At 43.2% G+C, this 9,938-nt stretch overlaps 1 pseudogene; it reads left to right on the top strand.

Annotated features, from left to right (window-relative positions):
- The window catches only part of LOC111971959 (switch-associated protein 70-like), a 33,480-nt pseudogene that overhangs the window by 4,936 nt on the left and 18,606 nt on the right, over positions 1–9,938 (top strand).

Raw genomic sequence — 9,938 nt, 5'->3', positions numbered from 1 at the left:
GAGGAGGAGGAGCAAGAAGAGGAGGATTTATCCGCTGCGAGGAGGAGGAGCAAGAGGAGGAGGATTTATCCGCTGCGAGGAGGAGGAGCAAGAAGAGGAGGATTTATCCGCTGTGAGGAGGAGGAGCAAGAAGAGGAGGATTTATCCGCTGTGAGGAGGAGGAGCAAGAAGAGGAGTATTTATCCGCTGTGAGGAGGAGAAGCAAGAGGAGGAGGAGCAAGAAGAAGAGGAGGAGCAGGAAGAAGGAGGGGGAGCAAGAGGAGGATGAAGGGGGAAATCAGAAGGAGCGGGAGGAGGAGAAACAGAGGCAGAGAGGAGGAGGAGGAGGAATGAGTTTGATAGCAGCAGTGAATCTATTTTGAGATCCCTCAACAATCATTCTCACGGTAGTACATTGGTAGTAGTCAGTGACATGTCAAAGCTAAGCAGGGCTGGGCTTGGTTAAAACTCTGTATGGGAGACCAAAGGCTGGATGGGTGACCTGTAAATAAATCAACTGTCCAGTAAAAGGTGCTGCCCAGCCTTAACCATGGAAACTCATACCTGAAAATGTAAATGTACACTGAACAAAAATGTAAACGCGACATGTAAAGTGTTGGTCCCATGTTTCATGAGTTGAAATAAAAGATCCCAGAAAATGTCCATACTCACAAAGAGCTTATTTCTCTCAAATTTTGTGAACAAATTTGTTTCCATCCCTGTTAGTGAGCATTTCTCATTTGTCAGTTGGATGGATTATCAAGAACCTGATTTAAACAGCATGATCATTACCTAGGTGCACCTTGTGAAAGGCCGGTCAATGAAAGGCCGGTCTAAAATGTGCAGTTTGGTCACACAGCACAATGCCACAGATGTCTCAAGTTTTGAGGGAGCGTGCAATTGGCRTGCTGACTGCGTGAATGTCCACCAGAGCTGTTGACAGAGAATTGAATGTTCATTTCTCTACTATAAGCTGCCTCCAACGTTCGTTTTAGACAACTTGGCAGTACATCCAACTGGCCTCACAACTGCAGACCACGTGTAGCCACACCAGCCTCCACATCCGGCCTCTTCACTTGAGGGATCATCTGAGACCAGCCACCCAGACAGCTGATGAAACTGTAGGTTTGCACAACCAAAGTATTTCTGCACAAACTGTCAGAAACCATCTCAGCGAAGCTCATCTTCATGTTCATCGTCGTCACCAGGGTCTTGACCTGACTGCAGTTCAGCGTCGTAACCCACTTCAGTGGTTAAATGCTCACCTTCAATGGCCACTGGCATACTGGAAAAATGTGCTCTGCACGGATGAATCCCGGTTTCAACTGTACCAGACAGATGTCACACAGCGTGTAAATCGTTGTGTGGGCGAGCGGTTTGCTGATGTCAACGTTGTGAACAGAGTGCCCCATGGTGGCGGTGGTGTTATGGTATGGGCAAGCATAAACTATGGACAACGAACACAATTTGCATTTTATCAATGGCAATTTGAATGCACAGAGATAGCTTTATGAGATCCTGAGGCCCATTGTCGTGTCATTCATCCACCGCCATCACCGCATATTTCAGCATGATAATGCACGGCTTCATGTTGCAAGGATCTGTACATAATTGCTGGAAGCTGAAAATGTCCCAGTTCTTCCATGGTCTGCATATTCACCAGTCACCCATTGAGCATGTTTGGAATGCTCTGGATTGATGTGTACGACAGCGTGTTCCAGTTCCCCAATATCCAGCAACTTCGCACAGCCATTGACGAGGAATGAGACAACAATCCACAGGCCTCAATCAACAGCCTGATTAACTATATGCGAAGGAGATGTTGTGCTGCATGAGGCAAATCTGTGACCAACAGATGCATATCTGTATTCCCAGTGATGTGAAATCCATAAATTAGAGCCTAATTTATTTCAATTGACTGATTTTCTTATATGAACAGTAACTCAGTAAAATCTTTGAAATTGGTGCAAGTTGCGTTTTTTTTCAGTGTATATACAAATATTGTACTTTTTCATGTTTTTGTATATGCATTCAGAAAGTATTCAGACCCCATCCCTTTTTCCACATATTGTTACATTACAGCCTTATTCAAAAATGTTCCTACACACAAAAATCTAAAATCAGGTTTTTAGTAATGTTAGCAAATTTATTGTTAATAAAAAAAACAACTACCTTATTTATATATGTATTCAGATCCTTTGTTATGAGACTCGAAATTGAGCTCTGGTGCATCCTGTTTCTATTGATCATCTTTGAGATGTTTCTTCAACTTGATTGGAGTCCACCTGTGGTAAATTCAATTGATTGGMCATGATTTGGAAAGGCACACACACAATTGCATGTTTGTCCCACAGTTGACAATGCATGTCAGAGCAAAAACCAAGCCATGAGGTCGAAGGAATTGTCTGTAGAGCGCCGAGATGACAGGATTGTGTCGAGGCACAGATCTGGGGAAGGGTAGCAAAAATGTCAACATTGAAGGTCCCCAAGAACACAGTGGTCTCTTATCATTCTGTTTTATTTAACCTTTATTTAACTAGGCATGTCAGTTAAGAATAAATGATTATTTTACAATGACGGCCTACCCCGGTCAAACCCTCCCCTAACCCGGATGACACCCTATTCTTAAATGGAAGAAGTTTGGAACCACTAAAACTCTTCCTAGAGCTGGCCGCCCGGCCAAACTGAGAAATCGGGGTAGAAGGGCCTTGGTCAGGGAGGTGACCAAGAATGACCATCGGGTTCTAAGTGCTCCAGAGTTTCTCTGTGGAGATGGGAGAACCTTCCAGAAGGACAACCATCTCTGCAGCACTCCACCAATCAGGCCTTTATGGTAGAGTGGCCAGACGGAAGCCACTCCTCAGTAAAAGGCACATGACAGCCCGCTTGGAGTTTGCCAAAAGGCACCCAAAGACTCAGACCATGAGAAACAAGATTCTCTGGTCTGATGAAACCAAGATTGAACTCTTTGGCCTGAATGCCAAGCGTCACATCTGGAGGAATCATGGCACCATCCCTGTGGTGAAGCATGGTGGTGGCAGCATCATGCTGTGGGCATGCTGTGGGCATGTTTTTCAGTGGCAGGGACTGGGAGAGTAGTCAGGATCGAGGGATAGATGAATGGAGCAAAGTGCAGAGAGATCCTTGATGAAAATCTGCCTCAGAGCGCTCAGGACCTCAGACTGGGGCGAAGGTTCACCTTCCAACAGCACAACGACCCTAAGCACACAGCCAAGACAACGCAGGAGTGGCTTYGGGACAAGTCTCTGAATGTCATTGAGTGGCCCAGCCAGAGCCCAGAATTGAACCCGTTCGAACATCTCTGGAGAGACCTGAAAATAGCTGTGCAGTGACGCTCCCCATCCAACTCGACAGAGCTTGAGTGGATCTGCGGAGAAGAATGGGAGAAAATCCCCAAATACAGGTTTTCCAAGCTTGTAGGGTCATACCCAAKAATACCTGGCCAAGGCTTTCGACTCTGTCAATCACCACATTCTTATCGGCAGACTCAACAGCCTTGGTTTCTCAAATTATTGCCTCGCCTGGTTCACCAACTACTTCTCAGATAGAGTTTAGTGTGTCAAATCGGAGGGCCTATTGTCCGGGACCTCTGGCAGTCTCTATGGGGGTGCTACAGGGTTCAATTCTTGGGCCGACTCTCTTCTCTGTATACAGCAAAGATGTCGCTCTTGCTGCTGGTGATTCTCTGATCCACCTCTACGCAGACAACACCATTCTGTATATAGACTCTTTCTACTGTATTATGTATGTTTGTTTATTCCATGTGTAACTCTGTGTTGTTGTTTGTGTCGAACTGCTGTGCTTTATCTTGGCCAGGTGGCAGTTGTAAATGAGAACTTGTTCTCAACTAGCCTACCTGGTGAAATAAAATTTAAAAACACTCAAAGATGTTTCAACAAAGTACTGAGTAAAGGGTCTGAGTACTTATGTAAATGTGATATTTCAGTTTTCTATTTTTAATACATTTGCTTTGTCATTATGGGGTATTGTGTGTAGATTGATGAGGGGCATGAAAAAACGATTTAATCCATTTTAGAATAAGGCTGTAACTTAAMAAAATGTGGAATAAGTCTGAATCCTTTCCGAATGCATTGTGTATAAACAATGTGAAACCTGTAAGGAAAACATTTATTTTGTAGAGGTTAMCATGTCAGAACATACACTTTTCTTATAAAATTCCTAGATGACTCATATAGTTTGTCTCAAATGTCATACCCTATCTTTGTAAGAAATTCACCATAATCATGTAGTGACTTGTGTATGTTACATGGCATAAATTAACACACATACACTACTGACATAACGTACAAAATCTTACCAGATACTTTTTAGCTTTTAATCTTATTCTGCCATACAAGATTCTTATTTGCTTTTCATGATTATTTTTCATATGGGAGGAGCATTTTCAGCTTTTTGTTTGTGGTCATTTTTGTCTTTCATCCAGATTAGGGTTAGATGTATGTTTTAAACACTCCTAAAGACGTCTCCTTAATAAATATTCCGCTTGCGTTTCAAAAGTCTGTTTCTCTGTTGATGCATCACTTGCTATTTGTAGATTGCTGATAATCATTATCGGGCCTATCTCTCTGTTGTGATTTAGCTGAGTTGAGTCAGGCATCTGTATAAACAGTTAAGTGTCATTCAACGTCCATTCAGCAAGCCATGAAACCCACCATCTCAGATTGTTCTGTAATAATTTCTGTAACAGATCAAATTAGCATTCCTTCAACATTTTGTTGAAATATAATTTAATCTCTGAGAAATTAAGCAAATTTATTGCACCCAAATTGGCCATTTTTTTAAATTATAGGTACATAACATCCGATTTGTACAAAACAAATATTCTAACAATGAGTAAGACATGCCAAAGAAATAGTCAAGCCACACCCCATGCCAAATCCAACACCCATGGACCCCCCATGCCAAATCCACCCCAACAACAAGTATACAGTAGGAGTTCTCTGTTTAACAAGTGGTATGGAGCTGCAGCTTGGACTATTGTTTCCATCATCCCTATGTAATAAATTCTCAGTGAATTTAGTGTTTTTTTCCCTGTTCAGAGAAAATAGTAAATGAAGTTGTTGGGTTTATGTTCCGTCCTGCATCCTGATATTACCTGGTTCTGACCACTAGGTGATGCTGTTCCTGCTAATTGATGGTGCCGCCCCCCCCCCCCAAAAAAAATAATAAAAAAATAAAAATTGATGGTGCCGTTCCTACAAACAATTGAATCCCCCCTCTAAATGTTAAAGGGATCGTTCACCCAAATKACAAAATTACATATTGGTTTCCGTACCCTGTAAGCGGTCTATGGACAAGATACGACAGCTACCCATGCTTTGTTTTTGTTTACCTGGCCAGTGTTTCAGATGCTAAMATTTKAGTATTTGTGGCACAAATCCAATACAAGTCAATGGTACTATATTAGCTTTTTCGCTCTTCATATCCAAATAACATCATTGAGTTTTTGGATACTTTAGYGTGAAAATGCTAATAATAGTGGCCAGGTCAGCTGTTTACGAAAAACAAAGTTTCTCCTTTCATTCTGTTCTATGAATTTGGTTTGATTCATGTGTTAATCAAACCTACACTGAATGTATGGTCTTCCATGCCATTTTTAACCTGAACTGTAGTATAAAGAGAAGAGTGAAGATGTCCTTAGTACAGAGTCAGCTTATTGTGYCTTTGTTGTATTTTTCTCATATGAAAAATGCCGGTCTTCAGCCAAGTGACCTGACCTGAGACTGTTCCTAATTGCAGGTCCAGGACAACTTTGACCGGCAGGACTTTAACAGAATGTGCTGGACCCTGTGCGCCCGTAAGAACCTCAACAGAACCCACCTCCTCATCTCTGACGAAGACGCTTTCAAGATCTGGTGCATCTTCAACTTCCTATCTGAAGAGAAATACCCACTGGCCATCGTCACTGAGGAGGTGAGATTGGACAGGGGTTGTGTTCATTGGGCACCAAACAGAGGAAAACTGACTGAAACAGGCAGGGACCGTCCAATAAGAAACACTAATTTCCATTTACTGTTGTAAAAGGTTTTAAAACGTTTCTGTCGAGTGTCCTAATGAACATGACCTGGGCTCTAATGCTGGCACATTTAGCCCCAACACAAACCTGACTTTGTGCGAAGTTTAGTTTAATTATTAACAGATCAGTAATCAGTTGTACAGATAATCAGTGATACATGATATAACATTGTTTTCCTCTTGGGCCAATAACTGGAAGGTTGCTGGAGTAGGTTATAGGTAAAGAAGTATTGTTCAGATCCACGGTTATATGTTATGTACTCCTTTGAAGAAAGACCATCACCATTGCCAAACAGCTCTCACAGAACAGGAAGTTAGCAGCTTGCTGTTAAATTACAACACGGCAGGATTTATTATAAGGTCATTAATGGAAACTGTGTGTAGTTTCATATAATTATTGCTGTGAGGATTATTACTCCTTTTTATTATTCCATATAAACACATGTGGCAGGTAGCCTAGTGGTTAGAGTGTAGAGGCGGCAGGTAGCCTAGTGGTTAGAGTGTAGAGGTGGCAGGTAGTCTAGTGGTTAGAGTGTAGAGGTTGCAGGTAGTCTAGTGGTTAGAGACTTGGGCCAGTAACTGGAAGGTTGCTGGATCGAATCCCCGAGCTGACAAGGTAAAAATCTGTCGTTCTGCCCCTGAACAAGGCAGTTAACCCACTGTTCCCCGGGCGCCGGAGACGTGGACGTCGATTAAGGCAGCCCCCTGCACCTCTCTGATTCAGAGGGGTTGGGTTAAATGCAGTTGGACAACTGACTAAGTATCCCCCTTTCCCTACTGTAACATACAGATTGTGTCACTTCAAAGGAAGTATGGGTATTTTCTTTGTTGGTGTGTGGGTATGCTGACCTGTCTGTGTACTCACCTGTGTCTCTTCCCCACCTCCCTCAGATCGAGTACTTCCTGCGCAAGTTGACAGAGGCCATGGGTGGCAGTTGGGTGGAGGAGCGCTTTGAGGACTACAAGCTAGAGCTGAGCATCAAGCAGCAGAGTCTGAGTGCCTGGGAGCTCATCACCCTGGTGGGCACGGGCACCTTCAGCAAGGCCGTKGACCCCCAGACCCTCTCCATGGGCATCACCGAGGTCTTCCACGAGCTCATCCTTGACGTATTCAAACAGGTTGGCATCAGACCCATTTATATCTCCATATCTTGGCACGATGTTGACATCAACCACATTATCGTCCTCCATGTGACCGTGATTGATGGATAGCGTTGACCCGTGTTATGTACTAGCAATACTGTAGCATGGAGTGAGCTTTTAAACACAGCACACCAAAGCGATGGTCAGTCGAGTGCAGTAGGGAGCCATGTTATAGGGACAACATGAATATTGACAATTAGAATCTCATATGCAACACCACAAACTCATGGTGTTGGCTGTGCAGTGGTCAACTAAACAGTTAAACTGGCAGGAGCCATCCCATTATCTCAACACAGATATTAACACAAACCGACAGATACAAATGTAAARAAAATACAGAAACATACTGTATTCTCTTGATGCAGGGCTACATGATGAAAAAGGGCCACAAGAGGAAAAACTGGACAGAGCGCTGGTTCCTCCTGAGGCCCAACTCCATGTCCTACTACGTGAGCGAGGACCTGGCTGAGAAGAAGGGCGACATCGTGCTGGATGGAAACTGCTGTGTCGAGGCAAGGAACACTAAACAACAACAAACAAGGCTCATACATTAATTTTMCACCTTAACCTAACTAGTAATATACACTGAGTRTACAAAACATTAGAAACACCTTCCTAATATTGAGTTGCACCCCCTTTTGCCTTCAGAACAGCCTCAGTTTGTCAGGGCATGGWCTCTGCAAGGTGTAGAAAGCGTTCCACAGGGATGCTGGACCATGTTGACTCCAATGCTTCCCACAGTTGTCTCAAGTTGGCTGGATGTCCTTTAGGCGGTGGACCATTCTTGACATGGGAAACTGTTGAGCGTGAAAAACCCTGCAGCATTGCAGTTCTTGACACAAACCGGTGTGCCTGCCTGGCACCTACTACCATACCTCGTTCAAAGGCACTTAAATATTTTGTCTTGCCCATTCACCCTCTGAATGGCACACACACAATCCATGTTGCAATTGTCTCAATGCTTAAAAATCTCCTCCCCTTCATCTACACTGATTTAAGTGGATTTAAAATGTGATATCAATAAGGGATCATAGTGTTCACCTGGATAGTCTATGTCATGGAAAGAGCTGGTGTTCCTAATGTTTTGTATACTGAGTGTACGTTGGTGAAAGAGTGACATTTATTTCAGAATTTGTCTTTGCAGTCGTTACCGGATAAGGAAGGAAAGAAGTGCCTGTTCTATGTCAAATGTTCTGACAAACGCTATGAGATCAACGCGTCGGATAAGAAGAGGAAACAGGAATGGATTCAGGGTAGGACAATTCTCTCATGTAATTTATCTCCTTTTAGTATTATGGAAAGCATGGACTGGACATTTAGACTTGGTTGATAGGTATATGTACAGGGGGGTGTTCAGCAAAGCACAACATTGTGGAATGTTCAGATATAAATATGTTATGTAGAATAGACATGCCTCTCTGAAATGTAGAATAAGGAATCGTATCAGCTTTACTCATCACATTTCTATCTGCGACGTGCCACAACGTTGGCCTATACTGAATATTTCCCAGCCTTGGAACTGACCCCTGTCTGGTATGTCTCCTCTCCATCTCAGCCATCCAGATGTGTCTCAGTCTGCTGCAGTTGGGACGGACGGTGCCGCACCGCGAGTCCCTTCAGAAGCGGCGGGATTTGAGGCAGAAACAGCAAGCGGAGCAGGAGGAGCTGGAGCTTAGGATGAGAGAGCTGCAGACGGCYAACGAGAACAAGCAGCACCAACTGGAGGCCATGAAGAAGGTGAACYCAGCCAGCCCACTCACAACGTTCAAAGTCCTCCCTTTGCTACTATGCCTTTTTCACACTACTGAGCTGAGCTAGACTGTGCTGGCCTAGTTATGCATTAACAATATGAAAAAGACAATGTGAAGAGAGAACATCCAAGCCAGCACAGTAAGGTGGTGTGAATGGTTCTTAGTCTAAGACTGTTAGTGCTGTTAGACTAACTGCAAGTCATGAGTATGTTTGCTGGAACACCCAAAACAGTGGGAAAAAGTGGGAAGGAAGAGGGAAAGTGTTTTCTCTCTACAGATGTAAGATCTTAATTTGATCACTCTTTTGTTGCTTAAAAATGTCCTGCACTGCAGGACATGCAGAGGAGCTTCATGATTTACATAAATCCACTGAAAACCCGCACTAACACACAGTTATACTAACAGCAGGGGAGAGTGGGGTAAGTTGAGCAACCCTTGTTGCTAGGAAACCATACAACAAATGTATAATTTTACCAAATATTTCGGAAGAGGTCTGTGAAGGAAAAAAACACATGGAAAAGTGGTAAGCAAGTTAGGTCCCCCAAAAATATTTTCACCAAGTCAAATTAATTTATTGTTAGAGGTTTTGTGATGCTTGTAAATAAACCAAAGTAGATGATTTTAAGATTGTTCTATACAGAAAGTATTAATCAMATCAAACTTTATTTGCCACATGCGCCAAATACAACAAGTGTAGACTTTACATTGAAATGCTTACTTACAAGCCCTTAACTGACAGTGCTGGGGAGGTGGTGTGTGTCAATGTAAATTGTCCAGTGCCGATTTTTTTATGAATTGTTCAGCAGTCTAATGGCTTGGTGGTAGAAGCTGTTGAGGAGCCTTTTGGTCCTCGACTTGGCGCTCCGGTACCACTTGCCTTGCGGTAGCAGAGAAAACAGTCTATAACTTGGGTGACTGGAGTGTCTGACAATTTTATGGGCTTTCCTCTGACACCGCCTATTATATACAGTTGAAGTCGGAAGTTTACATACACCTTAGCCAAATACA

The sequence above is a fragment of the Salvelinus sp. IW2-2015 genome, linkage group LG13 (genome assembly GCF_002910315.2).
Source record: "Salvelinus sp. IW2-2015 linkage group LG13, ASM291031v2, whole genome shotgun sequence".
Taxonomy (NCBI): Eukaryota; Metazoa; Chordata; class Actinopteri; order Salmoniformes; family Salmonidae; genus Salvelinus; species Salvelinus sp. IW2-2015.
The sequence above is the reverse complement of the archived record's forward strand: the minus strand, read 5'-3'. Positions and strand labels throughout refer to the sequence as shown.